This window comes from Haliaeetus albicilla, unplaced genomic scaffold (genome assembly GCF_947461875.1).
Source record: "Haliaeetus albicilla unplaced genomic scaffold, bHalAlb1.1 scaffold_89, whole genome shotgun sequence".
Taxonomy (NCBI): domain Eukaryota; kingdom Metazoa; phylum Chordata; class Aves; order Accipitriformes; family Accipitridae; genus Haliaeetus; species Haliaeetus albicilla.
The window spans coordinates 281,263-297,747 of NW_027212534.1; the positions used below are offsets into that span (position 1 = coordinate 281,263).

Below are 16,485 nucleotides of genomic sequence, written 5' to 3' on the forward strand. Positions count from 1 at the left end.
GGTAGATTAAGATGGAGATGAACGCAAGCGATACGCTTGCGATGGTGATCCTGCCACAAGGCATGCTGCTTCTTGATCAGGGAAGACACTGCAGTGACTCTGTCAGAGGACAAGGTTGTCAGTGCTGTTTCTCTATGTGACACCTGTTATAAACGCTCGTGACAAATTGGAGGAGCCAATTTGTATTGAATAAAAAAATCGAATTTATTAGCAAGCGATAAGAGAGCAAAACAGCGCTGGGCGGCCGGGGAGGCAATGCTCCACCACAGGCCCGCAACTTTATGTTACTGTTACATTCCTTATATACATTTCATGTACCCCTTTCTTGTAAGTCTCCGCCTTGTCCTGCTTCTTCTTTCTTCACTTGTGCAGGTCTGTTACTATGTAGATTCGGTAAATTTTTTCAAGGATGAGTATCCTTTGATGTAGAATGTCTTATGATGTGGAGAAATACAGTCTTGGTTAATTGCAGCTGTTGTCCTTCCTCTCCTTATCTAGTAAGTTATAGCCATTGCTTTTTTTCCCCCTTATCTAGTAAGTTATAGCCATTGCCCTCTTCCTGTGACCTTCACGCATCACTTAAGCAAGTTTTTGTTAATTACACAAGGCATATGTTAACTCTCAATATGTCTCTTCCCCCTTCTCGATTTCATGAACAAAGTTAACCCGTTCATTACAACACCCAAGGGGTTTTTTCCCTCTGCGTGTGTTTCTGTGCAGGCATGTGCATGAAACATAGGTGTTTCTCTGTGCTGTAATAGGACTGACAACAGCTGGGTGGGTGGCAAGGTGTGCAACCGCAGCAGAAACTTCCTGCAGCTGCCCTGCCATGTGCTTCAGGATAAAACAGCTCTTCTGGTTGTTTGCTGTCATTGAGAGCTACTGAGGGCACGGGAAGGTATTGGGTTCTTCCTCCCTGCAGTCAGCGCTGGTCCTTACTGGGTAGCTTCCCACAGCAGCCAGTGCTGTGTGCCCTTCTCAGTTGTTAGGCAAACACCCGCAGCAGGAAAGTGTGGCATGTTCCTCTGATTCATGCATTCTCCACCTTGCACAGCAACGCACTTGAAATACTGAAATGTGCCCTTTTTATTGCTGCTAACATTCAAACATCTTGTCTTGGTCTGGTCAGCAAGGTATTTGGAAAACATCACGGTTGCATTTTGAGAATAAAATAGGTTCCTGTCCTTCCCCCTCCCCCCGAAACTGTGCGGGATCCAGACCTTCTCCCCCTACTCCCCTATGTGTAGCCTTGCTTTGTTCATTTTGGTACCTCATACCAAGAATATAGCAAACAACCGAGATGTGTGCTGTGTGCTGCAGGCCAAAGAGCATTTTAAATGTCCCCAGTTTATTTCATGCAGCTGTGCAGCATGGTACATTTTGGAAGGCACACTGGGATGATGTATCAGAAGTTGCTGAAAATGAGGTCATACTGGTAGTGGTTTGTTTTCAGTGCCTGGTTTGGGAAAGAATATCCTCAAATAGTCTAAAGTACAGATCTATTAGAGGAAAAGGAGTGCAAGGTAAGGAGCATCATGCTGCATTTATTGCTAAACGTCTGCTTTCATTTCATTCAAACTAGAAAGTAAACAAAGATTGGACCCGCAAAAGAATTTGCTTCCCAGAGTGAGCATTCAAGCACTGGGGAGCAGTTTGCAGGATCAGAACTTCAGCCTGCTCTGGGTGATAAACCCTCAGGAGAGGAAAGAGAAACCCCACTTTTTTAAAATGCAGCTCTACTTATCTTAATAGTTCTTCTTGTTAGATTGTGTTGGCGGTCAGACTCTAAGCACGTGACTAAACTGTCAAAAAAATCAAGATATTTAAGGATTATTTGCTGTATTAAATGCTCTTACAAGCAGTGCACTCTATTGCCCTGTGGATAGTATACTGTCATGACTGGCAATTTTCCTTTTTTAGTACAAGGACGCATGTATGAAGGCAAATTGAGGGTACAAGTGGTGCCCCACAGCAAACCAACCTGCGAAAACCCAGGCATCCACTGTTACAAACAGGAAGAAGCTATGGGCCTTTCCTTCGACTCTGCAAAGGCTTTACCAAGCCCGAGGAAAGTGACAAGAAGTGACGAAATGCCACAGCATAACTTCAGGATGGCAGGTGAGATTTCCATCCACGTTCCTCACATGTCGCAGCCTCGTTTTGTTTGCGGATGCGGTGTTGGAATCGAACTGCAAGACCAGTTTCCTTTACTGCACCTGGTACTGTAGTGCAAATACCTTTCATGTCCCAAACTGACTTGCCAAGACTCTAGTTAAACCTCTGCGTCACAGCCTCAAATTTCCTAAGTGCATGATTGCTTTCGACAGTCGAGTCCAGACGTGTGACATATCGTAAGCCGTAGCCCATTTGGGGTCCAGATTTGATTGATGTTTAGTTCAGGCTTATCTGCTGTTAGAGATTTTGATAGTCAAAAAGGGAAATGCTGATTGTGTGCATTCTTCTTCTCTTGCATAGAGTGTTGTACTATGTTTAGTAATTTGCTGTTGACAGAAATAATTTATGGTTGTCTATGAAGTTGGAGGTGCTAACGTTCCTGTGGATGAATGTACCAGTGGAGCTAACTTCTTGTATTTCAATCAAGAGAAGCGTAATGATAGCTTGGAGGGCTGGATTCTCACCATTTTAAACATTAAAAGATAAAATAAAATCATATCCATCAAGAAGTGGATTGCCTGAGCTGGTGAAAGGCAGATAATCTCACAGTGATATCCACAAATGGCAGAACTGTAGTAATCATGAGCCTGAAGTAGAAACATTAATGTTAAATACTGGCAGCTTAAGAGCCTAACAGTCAAGGTAGAAACTGATTTTTACCCCACCACCCTTTTTTCTTTTTTTTTTCTTTTCTGCAGTTTGACATTTCTAATTTTATAAATACTGATGTATTTGAAACTTTGTCATATCCTACCTAGGTTATGACAAGTGTGTGGCAGATAGGACTTTCCTGCTTAGAGAGATCGTGAGCTGGAGAGTGGGAAATGGTTTTATGGAACAAGTATAAAAGGAGCAGAGGTATAAAAAGGCTTGTATGCCTTTTTGCCAGTTTAGTGGTTTGAAAATTCCTGTAATGAAATTTCATCTGGCTATGAAGGAACTGTGAATTGGGATCAAAAGAAAGTGTTTCCTGCTACATCGTCCTGATATATGGGAGACCAGTTCTAAAAATCCAAGCCCCTTCAACCCATTCTGGTTTTGCTCTCAGAGGAGTCACTTTTATGCTCCTTCAGGTTTATTGACTTAACGGAGAGAACAAGGAGTAGGTGTTGGTCTACCTGGCTGCTGTCCCCCACTGCTCCTGCCGGGATATCCAACTGTAGAGCTTCTGAGCACAGAGAGATCTTGAATCAACACCTATCAGAGCAGAGGACAGAGAACTTAAAGAGTTATTGAGAAACTGATCTAATCCATTGTTTTATCTATGGAGCCATTAATTTCTGAAGAAGGCCCTCTTTTGTGCTACATGTGATTTTGAAAATTTATTTGTTTGTTTGCTTATTTGTGTGTTTGTTTTCTGCTGGCTGAGTCAGTGAGCATAGTAATTCACAGGGGTCTCACTCGAGTCCTCATGCAAGCGAAGGCTGGTTGTTTCATGAGTATAACGATAGCCTATAAAATAACGACAGCCTCCGACAGAGATGTTAGCAGCAGCATCTAAACCATGGCAAGTCTGCCGTGCCAAGTGGATTACTGTTTTGTCAACTATATTCCAGTTTGTGGTAAATATGTGTTGTTGTATTTCTCTCCCCTCGACTTCATGTGAGAGCTCGATTGAGCTCTAACTCTTCTAGCCAGTGCAACGTCTTTCAAAAGCCAGGCTGCATGCTAACTGATGAACTAAAATGTAGGTGAGCAACTGTAGAAATGCCACTGACTGTCTCGCATCTTCAAGGCTGATGGCTTGCTTTGGACAAGGATTATATGATTCCAGAACAATTCCAGGAAATCTGTTTGCTCGTTGGTAGCTGTTAATTGTGTCTTGATTGCTTTTTACATACTAGATGTCATTTTGGAAAATGTAATCTAGAGACAGTAAGATCTTTCTTTCTTTTTCTGAAGTCCCCAACAGGCCATACCTCTCCTTTATTTTTGGCATCCCAACAGTAAACCACTGCATGTTTTCGGTTTTGCATATTGACCTACCATTGTGTCAAGAACGTGAGGTGTGGCACCAGCGTTGGGCTTCTGACCTGCAGACCCACTAGTGGTGTCCTTGCTCATCCAGCTGGGAAGTTGCAATGGAGCATGTTTTTCTCATGACACGGCTCACCTGCAAAGACAACTGCTGTTTGCAGGGGAACGTGACCATTGCAGCGCCTACCGTCACAGCTACAGAGCCAAATGGGCAACAGCTTTCCTATACAAATGTGCAAGATTCCCGATACTTCCACATTTCTGCATTCAGGAGACAACCAGCTGGGCCAAAAAGCTTTTTAGTGAAGTGAAGGGTGGAAAAAAGACACTTCCTAGCATATAGAGATGCAATTTTTGTTTTTAGAAAGAAGCTTCATTCTGCACCCAGGTGAAAGGTAGCTGAAACTGGTACCTGCTGCCCTTCTTTCTGCTTAGTTCTTCCTCAGTTCTTTCTTTCCTCTGATTGAAAAATTGCAATGATGAACAAGTGTGATGGGTTGACCCTGGCTGGACGCCAGGTGCCCACCAAAGCCGTTCTATCACTCCCCCATCCTCAGCTGGACAGGGGAGAGAAAAATATAACAAAAAGCTTGCGGGTCGAGATAAGGACAGGAGAGATCATTCACTAATTACCATCACGGGCAAAACAGACTCAGCTTAGGGAAAATTAGCTCACTTTTTATTACAAATCAGCCAGAGTAAGGTAAATGAGAAATAAAACGAAATCTCAGAACACCTTCCCTCCACCCCTCCCTTCTTCCCGGGCACAACTTCACTCCCGGATTTCTCCACCAAGCCCCCCCAGCGGCACAAGGGGGACAGGGATGGGGTTTACGGTCATCACGTTATTTTCTGCCGCTTCACCTCCTCAGGGCGAGGGCTCATCACACTCTTCCCCTGCTCCAACGTGGGGTCCCACCCACGGGAGACAGTCCTCCACGAACTTTCTCCAACGTGGGCCATTCCCACGGGCTGCAGTTCTTCACGAACTGCTCCAGCATGGGTCCTTTCCACGGTGTGCAGTCCTTCAGGCACAGACTGCTCCAGCATGGGTCCCCCACGGGGTCACAAGTCCTGCCAGAAAACCTGCTCCGTGGGCTCCTCTCTCCACAGATCTGCAGGTCCTGCCAGGAACCTGCTCCAGCGCAGGGTTCCCACGGGGTCACAGCCTCCTTCAGGAACCCACCTGCTCCGGCGTGGGGACCTCCACGGGCTGCAGGTGGATATCTGCCCCACCATGGACCTCCCTGGACTGCAGGGGGACAGCCTGCCTCACCAGGGTCTTCACCACGGGCTGCAGGGGAATCTTCGCTCCGGCGCCTGGGGCATCTCCTCCCGCTCCTTCTGCACTGACCTTGGTGTCCGCAGGCTTGTTTCTCTTACATGTTCTCACTCCTCTCTCTGGTGGCTATTTTTCGTGTCCCAACTTTTTTTTTCCTTCTTAAAAATGTTATCACAGAGGCGTTACCACTATCACTGATTGGCTCGGCCTTGGCCGGCGGCGGGTCTGTGTTAGAGCCAGCTGGTATAGGCTCACTCTCTCTCGAACACAGGGGAAGCTTCCAGCAGCTTCTTACAGGAGCCACCCCTGTAACCCCCCCCGCTACCAAAACCTTGCCACATAAAACCAATACAACAAGCCAGCCAGCTGAGTTTCTAACCGGACCAATACTAACAAAGAATGTCATTCCCGAATAGTAAGATAGTTGTAAGCTTCATCAATGGTAAAAGCTGTTGAGAAAGTCATGAATCATCTCCCATTCTGCAAGTCCCATTCTTGACTATTTTCTCACTACTGTTGGTTTAACTCTAAATTGCTTTAAAATAGCACTTAAAATTTGTAATTTTTCATACCAGTAAGTTCTTGGTGCCGTGAGAGAAACACTGTGCTGAGAAGACACTATAGACATATGGCAATGTTTGTGTATATACATTTTGTCTTCCCTTAGATGGAGTTATCTTGTAATTTGACGCCATAGTGGAAGGCTTTTTTGTTGTATTATGATCAGACATCTAAGTGCCAGCCCTCTGCTACAGCTGCAGAATAAGTAGTTGCGTTGCTTCAGCACCAATTTAAACTTTCACTTTCCACTTAGCTGCCAATGTTTTCCTTCTTCTTCATTTTTATATTTAAATAAAGAGTTTAAGTATTTGCTTACTTGGGGAGAAAACAGTGCTACCCTTGTCCTGTTGTGATAAGCTACGTAGCTGAAGGGCAGCAAGCTGAGACCCCCAAGAAGATACGTAGAAGAAGGGGAAGAAGGGGACCTACAAGAAAGCTGGAGAGGGGCTTTTGACCAGGTCATGTAGTGATAGGAGAAGGGGTAATAGCTTTAAACTGGAAGAGGGTAGATTTAGATTAGATGTAAGGAAGAAATTCTTCCCTCCAGGGGTGGTGAGGCACTGGAGCAGGTTGCGCCGAGAAGTTGTGGATGCCGCCTCCCTGGAAGCGTTCAAGGCCAGGTTGGATGGGGCTTTGCTCAACCTGGTCTAGTGGAAGGTGTCCCTGTCCATGGCAGGGGGGTTGGACCTAGATGCCCTTTAAGGTCCCTTCCAACCCAACCCATTCTATGACTCCGTGATTCCATGGTTCTCTTCTATGTTCTTCAGCTGGCCAAAACTGAGGAGGGGGAAGAAAAACTATGGGTAGCTAAAAGGAAGCACAGGAGAGCAGCTGGGAGCCAACAGCGTGGGCATAAGAAAGTGCTACGCTGCAGTGTGTCAGGCCAAGTCTTTTCAGGACCTGTAGAGAAGAGTTAATGCCATTGAACAGAGCACAGCTCATCTGACGTGGCTGCCCTGCTGGTCCTTCATGTGCAAAAAAGATGACCTCCCCCTGGAATAACTGGAGAAGAGAGCTGCAGGGATTGCTGGGACATGGGCGATGGACATGCGTGATGACATTAGGAGTTCTTGATTTGCTTAGGCTAGAAAAAACAAGTGGAAGAAGAGTGGGGTGACTCCTGTAAATGCAGGAGAGGGAAATACCATTTAGGCAGAACAGTTTTTAAGCTTAAAGGTGTGGGCACCAGAAAACATGTGTAGCACCTGGTCCTGAGTAAAATTAAGCTGTAAACTGGAAGAAAACTACATGCTTAGAAGATTTGTGTTCTGCAACAGCCTTCCAATGGAAGGAAAGCAAGCAGAAAGCAACCAGTCAACCCCTTATTGCTTAATAGGGAGTTCAGTAAATTTATGATGGGCCTGGAGATCTCTTCCAATCTCTCCTTCCTCCAAATCAACTGCCTCTTCAGGCATTGTCTCTCAAGGTATGTGCTGCCTTTTCACATTTTAATTGCTCTTGTTTGAAGGACTGGACTGTTGCTGATCAAGCATTTTGGTGGCAAAAAGGGCTCTGCTGACAGGATCGCTTCTCTTGTGAATTGTGCTTAGGTGCTTGCTGACGCTTCCCATTTTCTGTCTCCATTTCTTCAGTCACTTCTTGTTGCTAGATCCTACACTTGTGATAGTACCTTGTCTCTTTGTAGATGCTTTATACCTTTTGTTCCCCTTTTTGTTTAAAAGTAAGAAGTTTAAAAACAACCAACCCCCCACACCTTCTACATATTCATCACAGTAACGGAAAAATTTATTCCGGTTGAACATTGGGTTTGAAGCCAGGTGCTCTTTAGGCTGTATTCTTAAGATAATGAGCCACTCTTCTATCCCTGAGATAGCGGATGAGCTTGGTTTATTCCCATTGCTTTCCTCTGCTTCTGTTTACTGGTGGTTTAAGATAGTATGGAAAAAAGCTACGCTGTGTGTGTTAGCGTGAGAGGCAGTCTGAGGGAGAATTTTTGGCAGCATCTGTGGTATTGAATTAAACAGCACCAGCGAGTGACTGGACCTTGATCATCTGTAGTGCTAAATCGTTTGGAGGTTTACAGGTACAGGTTTGGCCCCTGTCAGCTGAAAAGCTCAACAACTTCCTTGGCACCGCTCACGAGTGGGAGTGGGCCAGGGGATTTCCCAGTGGGCATTTTGGATGCAGCTATTCTGCCTCCAAATTTTGCATAACAAAATGCAACCAAATGGCCAAGGGTAATTGTGCCAGTTGGCCTCCATTGCAGGGAATGTTCCCGGGCATGTGTAGTTTATTGTTGTAGAGAGAGGTTTTGTGTAGTTCAGTGAAAGGAAATTGGAAAACGTGAGTGCATGCTTAGTGAGCCCTGGGGAAAGTTACTTACCTTTGGTGTCTCATCATTACTGAAGTTGGTGTCTCAGCAATACAGCAAGGATAACGCTGCCCTGTTCTCCCGCTGTGGCTGTTGAGCGAGACATTTGGGCCACAGACTGTCTCCCTCTCTCTAGATGACACGCTGTTAAATTGCGCCCCTGCATTGCTTCCAAGGCACTCCTCCAAAACCAGACAATTAGTCTTCATGATGATGAAGAGCAACCACTGTTCTGAGTGGAAGAGGCGCTCCGTGAGCAATGCAGTGCCAGTGTTCATTGCTTTCACTTCTTGTTGTCATTTTCCGAGCTGCTGAGGTGCAGGAAGGCTAGATGCAAGAAGCTGTCAGCATCAAATACTTGGAGAAAATGCATTTCTAACTCCCTTTTACTTTCCTCAATTATATATTGTATTGGCAGGGCAAGAAGTAGGCAGGCAGCTTGCCTGGCCAGTGCCTGCACGGTTCTGGCGCAGGGGATCAGGCGCTTCATGCTTCAGAGCTGTCAGACTGGCACTTTTCACCACTAAATGCAGCTCTAAATTAAAGCTAAATGAAAATGGAAATTTTGCTTCAGAGCTTGATCATGCCATTTTATTCCGTCCTTTTACTTGTTCAGTGGCTAGGGAAAGGAACCACTCCCTTGGTAAGAGCATCCATGGAGTTATAGACATGGGCGATATTAGAGCATCTTTGTGTATATTTATGCATGAGATCATTACGGTTGCTGTTTTAAAGGTATCCATCTCTGTAGTACCTCAAGCCTTTGGCAGTAAAATTGCAAATCCACGCAATGGGGTGAGAAGCAGAGAAATCCAATTCAGTCCTTCAGACAGCTTTGAAAGCCTCTCCCAGAGGGTACAGAAATGGTTATTTGTGATTCTCTTGAATTGCCTTTTATGGCAGCTTGCTTAGAGTGTTTGTGACAAGTAGTCTTCTGGGGGTTTAATGCTGCAAATGGTAGGTTCTTTAAAGAAGCAAATGAATCAGCTGAAGACTTGGTTTTACTCTTTTAAGAGATCTGACAGAAACGGGAGGCCTGAGTATGCTGCTTTTAGCAGGGGAACATGCCCTGACTGCACAAGAGGTGAGGAACTCTCTTCTCTCCCTTACCACAAGACCTCAGTTTAAAGAGAGCTCTGAGGAGGAATATTTGACCAGTGGGAAATGCAATTTAAGGTGCATACCTCAGGTGGGAATGTAAGTGTGAGCCCTGTGGTAGGAGTCTTGTATCCCAACCATGAACGTAGAGGTTGGGCCCAGGTTTTATATCAGTTCAGTATTAACTCTGTTGAGTGAGTATTTGATCAGAGCAGGCAAGTGTGCCCCCTGAGAGAACGTTGTCACAGGTGGAAGGCTTGAAATGCAGTGATTGTGTTAACACAGAGGTGGTTTGCAAACTCTTTTGGGCAAGGATTTCATCTGCTTGTGTAATGCCTCACACAACTGTGGCCTTGGCACCAACAGCAAAATAAATACCTGATAATTTCCATACAGTCAGTGTCATTACATGTGCATTCTGAAGCCATGCAAGTGCTAACAAGTAATCAAAGTGTTGGCAGGATATTCCCATTCCCTAAGTCTTCAGGTCTACAGAGAAGTTTGTAGTTCAGTTGCCATCACAAACAATTTGGTTTTACAAAGGATTCTAGTAAATAAAAGTGTTCCTGCGTGTCTCCAGTAGTGCAGAGACCTCTGGTCTTTCTTTAGACAGGTTAATATTTATGATCTATTTTGGGGGCAAACTTGGAAAATTGTTCAAAAGGTGGTTAGTATGTTGGGTAAAATAGGTAGTCGCTGATGTAAATCTCTAGCCTGGAAAGAAGAGCTGTGGAAGCGAGGAGGGTTTCTTTTTTTTTTTTTCTTCTTGGTTTTTTTTTTTCATTGTTATTGGGAGGAAAAGCAATAATTAACTCTCTCTCTGTGATACCCACAAATGCCAAATGTGTAGTGTGTTTGAGATGGATTGCTCCTGTATGGCCAAGACTGAGCCAAGGCTCCTCAGTGCTTTGCACACCGGTGTGACCAGTGGAAGTCTTTGTGCAGCTGTGGGTACTGGCTTTCTGTGCTGCAGCATGTGCAACAAGAAACACGAGGGTAATGCTGGCAGAGAAGTGAAAAGAAAGCGATTACTTTGTGCTAAAAGGAGAATGTCTTGTAGTCTTCCAAGTTGGAATCTCTCCGCTTGAAATTTAAAACCTGTTTTTACTAAGGTGTTATGTTTAACTGAGGGGGAAGGTGTATTGTAGTCACAGATACTCAGTTCCATTAAGAAGGGTCTTTGCCTTCTGAGTTGAGCTTTCTTGGTTTTCCATGAAAAGTGCCTCAAGTCATATGATTTCAGGTGATGGTGAAGGAATAAAATCGAGATGTGGAATTAGAGGTGAATCAAAAAGGATGTCGTGTGACTATGTTAGTATATGAACTTTTTTTATTCAGGATTTATTTTTTTGGGGGGGGCAAAAGATGCACTTCCCATGCACCTACATAAAGCCCATTTTCTCTGATAGAAGCATGCAATATGGCTTATGATGTAATACTTACTTTAAGTCCAAGCTGTACTATGCTGTGCTCTTTTGGGCTTGTAGTATTCTTCTGAAAGCTGGCCCTCCACATCAAAGAGGCAGGCTGTGTAATCTGCTTTCCCCCCAAATGTAGACCAAAATCACTGTCATAAATACAGTCTGAACAGAACTAGTGGTGGGATTTGTTAGAACCATGATGGGCCAGAAATTAGCCCCTACTTACTAATGAGTTACTGTATTTTACTTGTCCTATGCTGTCTGAGAAGCAGGTAAGTGTCAGAGCACTTTCCCAGGGAATAAAACCGCCCCTCTCTGATTCTTTCCGAGGGTCCCCTAAGTAAAATGCTGCATCCTCCAGAACAATCCGTGCTAAGCAGCAATTTGTGCGCACAATCAGCACCACTAGTCTGCAGTCTCGTGTCTTTCACTGAACTGTGAAATACAGTATAGTGCTAAGTTCTTGTTGCTAACCCTCTTTTGACATACCAGTGGGCAAATAAAAGCCCTTCAAAAAAGCCTTAGCCTGTTCTCTTGATCCTAGGAAAGACTTGCCTTGTGAAAAACTATTCAAGATCGCTATTTCACAGATCACCCGTTTCCATGTCTCCTGGGAAGGCAGATACTGTTCACTGTACAGGTGTGCTGGGACTCATCTGCATGTTCTTAGGTCCCAGGAGTCTTTCTGTATGATGGATGAGGAATGTAGCACATTGAAGTTTGATACTGAAACTGAAGAGTTAGGTAATACAAACATAATTGTCTTCCTGACAGATCTCCTCAAGCGCATCACAGCCTGGAGTCCCGGGAGCTGTGAAACAAACCGAGGAGTCTGCATTGTTTCAGTTTGCTGAGGTATAATAGCTGAAGTATGGTGGGGGAGGATGGGGGGGAGCAAGGCACCAGTAAGAGTTGTCACTGAGTCTGATAAGGGATTCCCATCAGCAGATGTTTACCTTCATGACGGCATTATGTTCAGAAAATCGGGGCTGGGGAGGGAGGGGGAGGAATAACCAGTGATTGGATGAGGTGTTGGCCAGTTCTACCAGCTGTAGCCTACACAAAGGACACTGGGCTTGTGAACATTACCTGGCCTTCCATACCGAAGGCCCTCTGCAGATGTTTTTTTTTCCAAAGGGCCTTCTAATTTGCATCTAGGGAAACAACAAATAAAAGGCCTTCTGAAATGACACTCTGCACTGCCTGTGGAAGAGGCTGCAGCAGTGCCAGATGGCAACTGCCCTAGAGGCAGGGATCCTGTGAAAAATAAACTTGCGGGTCAAAGGAAGCTTATCCCAACAGCTGCAAGGATAGGTAGCAGCATCGTTAGGTGGTGACTTCTAAAGCCCATAAATTACCCTTAAGTATGTAAGTTCTCCTCCTTTCTCCGTGTATTGAAAATGTGGAGTTCTTAAAGATTGCTTTGAAGAATGTCTTCTCCCATGTGTTTAGTGGGCCTCTAGGGACTGGTTTTCCACACCTATACTCTTCTTGCCCATTTGGGGGAGTCTGGTACTGCTTACAGAACCAGTTAGGCTAAATGGATCTTCAGGGTGTGTCTGAGAAGACTGGGAGTGGAGCTGGTGCTAGCATGGAGGAGTATAACGAGGTGAGAAGATAACCGTTTGCCCTTCCATGTAGTTGCAGAGGTTTGACTCCATACAAGATGCTTCCTTCTGTTAAATCTTAAGGTAATTGTGTACTGTGTGTTTTTAGCTTGGCTAGGATGGGCCTTGATGTATTTGTTGGGAGGTTCAGTGAAGAAACAACTGATTTACTGATTCAGGTGCCATAAAATACCTGAATGCATTACTGCCTTTAGTAAGCTAAATTCTGGTAAGCAATTTGCAGTAGGCTGCTGTCAGCAATGTACAGTGCTACAAAAGAAAAGAGCATAGTTATTTAGCCAGTAGCCAAGTAGACCTGTGAAGAACGTGGAGTGTGCTGCGGTCTGATGTGCCTAGAGACTTTTGGCAGCCGTTCCAGCTCAGTTCTGGTTCTGGCTGTGTGTTCTTCATAGGTTCCCTTCCTCTTTGCCGCATTTGCGGCAGGGTGAGTAAGAGTGCCTCTTTGTGAAGACAGCGATCCCACTGAGTAGATTTGTCATTTAAAATGGACACCTTTACCTCTGCAGTACAAGTCCCCTGTCACTCAGAAACAGCTTGTTATATGTAGGTGTAGCATGGGACTATATCTTCCCCTTACAGCCTCGGCTAGCCTGTCATTTGTTTGTGTGTCCCAAGTGCTACAGTCGTCCATTAAAGCTGTTGAGGATATGGCTGATGAGGTCTGCCCAGTGGCTTGCCACAACGCGTGATGAAAATGTCAGGAGTAAGAGTTGTTGGGTCCTGCTGGTGCACAGGCAAGGGCACTGTTCTTCCAAGATGATGTGACATCCTTGTAAGAGGTTGTTGTTTGTTTTTTTTCATTTTGGAGTGTTGCAAGTTATGCTCTTGGCTTTCTCATTCTGCTCTGATCTTGCAGATACTTGGTCCTTCTTTTGTCCTTCTCATTTGTACCTTTATGGAAAGCCCTTCTATAGGCCAGTGATTTCTGAGCAGTGGGCTGTGTTCCTGAGCGTGGTGGCTCTTTGCAAGCTGTCTGCTCCCGTGGGCGGGTTGCTGTCCTCCTCCTTGCCACGCAAGGGAAACGGAGCAGATGGGAGCCCTTGCTCTCTTGGTCTTACTGGATGTGTGTTTGGCAAGTGCAAACAGATGGTGATGACTGCTTTGTTGAGAAGAAACAAGAGTACCTCTTGGATTTACTTAGCTGAAGTCTCATCCGTTATTAAACAAAGAAAATTTTTCCAGAGAGTGGAAGCAATAAAATTGCTTGTTTAACCACCTTAAAACCGAAATGAAGCCAAAACCCCCAAACTGTTCACTTTCATCTGCTTTTCTGAGTTTTTTCCCTAAGTGATTTAATCAAAAAAATAGTCAGATGCAGCATGCAGCAAGGTAGAACTTTCCTTGCTAATCCAACAGGTTATTAGCATTTAAGAAAAATGCATGCCTGAGCATGGTTTTGCTGTGTTCTCACTTACTCTCTTTGAGCAGGCTTACGGGCAACCCCTTCTATTTATTTCTGTGCTGAATAGAAGGTTTGAATCCAAACCTTTTGGTCAGAATGCCTTGAAGTTGGGAGTGTGAGAGCTAATCAGTATCTTCTCTTCCAACCCGCCCTTAGGTGAAGCTGTACTCTTCCCGGGTAAAGCCATTACGTAAAATAGATGAACACCTTTGATGTTTGCCTATATGCGGAAATTATTCGATGTCTGTGTTGAAGTGAAACGCCTGTTCTGGGGCGAGGTGTGTGGGGGGAAGTGGCAAAGTACCATGGCACATGCTTCTTAGGCAAACTAGAATGTAAGACAGTAGATAAAATGCTGACCTGCATTGTAAAAAAGGTAGTAACTTGATTGTAATGATCTCCAAGTTAAACCTCTACATAAGAAGGGGCTCTTTGTGGTTATGCTCCTGCAGGTTCTGATGATTTGGGCTGGACCTAGCAGATGGTGTTAAGCCAGGGAATGAGATCTGTAATCTCCTTGAGAGCTGATTGATCAGCCGTCCTCTTACTTTGGACATTTGGCCAGCAACTTTGGCAGAATGAATCCGAAGTTTCTATCCTCGCAGTTTGGTTTTTTGACTGTGAAGAGATTTTTTTATTTTTATTTTTTTAAGTGAAATGTTGGCTGCCTCTCTTTCTGTTAGGACTGCATGGATCTTGCTTGAATTTTGTTAGGAGCTGCCATTCCCTTGTCAAACTGAATTCTTTACTCCTTCCTCACATTTTGCATGAGGAGGCAAGATGTGCCTGCATGTTCTCAGGTTACACTTCAATGTGAGGGTGTTTTTTTGTCTCTTTTCTGCCCTTCATATTGCACTGAAACAATCATAGAACGCATTAAGGTAGAAAAAGTTGAGGCCGTCTTCCTGCAAAGTGCCGTTGTCGCGTCCCAAAGTTGGAGCGACTCAGGTTCGTGGATTTCCTTTGTCAGAATTAAGGTGAAACGACACCAGGGGAGTTCAAACAACAATCAACATTTATTCAGCCTAGCTAACCTTGCCCAAATACACGTGAACTTATCAATAGGAACCTTGCAACATGTCATTAAGCCGTTGTTTGAGAAGAGAAGGAAGGTATAGAAAAAGAGATGGAAAGAGGAACAGGAAGTGTATCAGAAGGAGAGCCCATCCATTGAGTTACGAGGTTCAGAGCAGACCCCCTTGCTTTCTGGACTCCTTCTCAAAGAGGAGCCCAGGAGCGGCTAGATCCACTCCTAGTCTCAGACTTGGTCAACGGTTTATGTTTCAAAGGATGAGGTGTAGGGACTGTGGAAAAGAGAGAAGGAAAAGAGGGAGAGAGAGAAAGAGAGAAGAGAGAAAGAAAGAAAGAGAGAAAACAAAAGAAAGAGAGAAGAAAAGGGTTTCACCAGTCCTGGGTCCGGAGTTGGTCCAGCCAGCGTAGAGATCCAGTTCCAGAGGGTGCGCACTGAGAACTCCTTCTTCCTTCTTTTATAGTGTGTTAGTCGATGGTCTCAACGTGCGCAGTCCCATTCCTGGGGTTCTCTGGAATCAGTCGGTGAGCTTTGCGGGGGGGTTCATTGCGGAGTTGCCTCTCTTTTTCTGCTGGCGTGACGGCTTAAGATAGAAGCACAGTCCCATCTTCCGTGGGGCCTCCTCCTCCAGGCACATATGCTGTGCTTCTTCTCCTGGTCACTTAAGATAAGGAATTGTGGCTTTGGAGAAGTGCGGTCCCACCCTCCGTGGGGCCCTCTCCTCTGGCCACATTGTCCTGTTCACAAAACTCCAGCATTTTTACAGAGGCCGTTTTCTCCACCAAAGTTCTTTAACGAATGTTTGAGACATTGACTATAATTTGTCAGACCGTCACAGCCGTGTACAAGATCACCTAAGTCCAGTGGGGTCCTGAGTAGGTTCCCTGAACTGTCTCAAAGCAAAACTAGGATTTTGAATTATTCTAGTTCAAAATTAAAATTCTTATTAATGCATGTTGAAGTATTATTTGCCATGTTTTAAATAGCTTGCGGTAAAATGGATGTTCTGGATTTGGGGATTTTTCGTAATGAATCTTCTTGACAATTGAAAAGGAAGCCGTTCAAATAATCTAGTTCCAAAGCAACATATTAACTGTAAAGGGAGAGGCTAAACTGATAATTTTTGCTGAAAGATCATGGTCATAAGCATGCCTTCTGTGATGCAGCAGATGCCACAGAAACACTGTTGGTGTTGTCCCTAATCTTGTGGCTTTTCAGGGCTTCCAGGTCACATACTACCATGTAATGCCATGCCAAGAAATACCAAATATGAGAAGTAATGCTTAATTCTTGTGCTGGTGAACTCCTACTGCTGCACTTGAAGCAGGTCAGAAAACTTTGGCTGCAGAAGCAGTTCCCTGAAGTGCAGTGGTAGTTAGTTACTCAGCGCTGGTGCTGGCACCGGCACACCAGCATCTCTTTAGGAGGCTAGATTTGATCTCCAGACATAAGGTCTTATTTCTTTTTTCTGCCTAAAGAAAGTAAAACAAGCAGTGCCTGTGAGGACAAATGGTCCTCTTCTCTATCTAACCAAATGGGAAATATTGCCCAGGCTTTCTGGGAGAATTTTGTTTAGCCT

At 44.8% G+C, this 16,485-nt stretch overlaps 1 long non-coding RNA gene across 1 annotated transcript; it reads left to right on the forward strand.

Moving 5' to 3' along the window:
• Positions 1 to 12,802, forward strand: LOC138684293 (uncharacterized). The gene is made up of 5 exons (XR_011323619.1): positions 1 to 114; positions 1,921 to 2,118; positions 9,344 to 9,411; positions 11,621 to 11,701; positions 12,299 to 12,802. It is a non-coding gene; the product is annotated as an uncharacterized lncRNA (long non-coding RNA).
• The last annotated feature ends 3,683 nt before the right edge of the window (positions 12,803 to 16,485 follow it).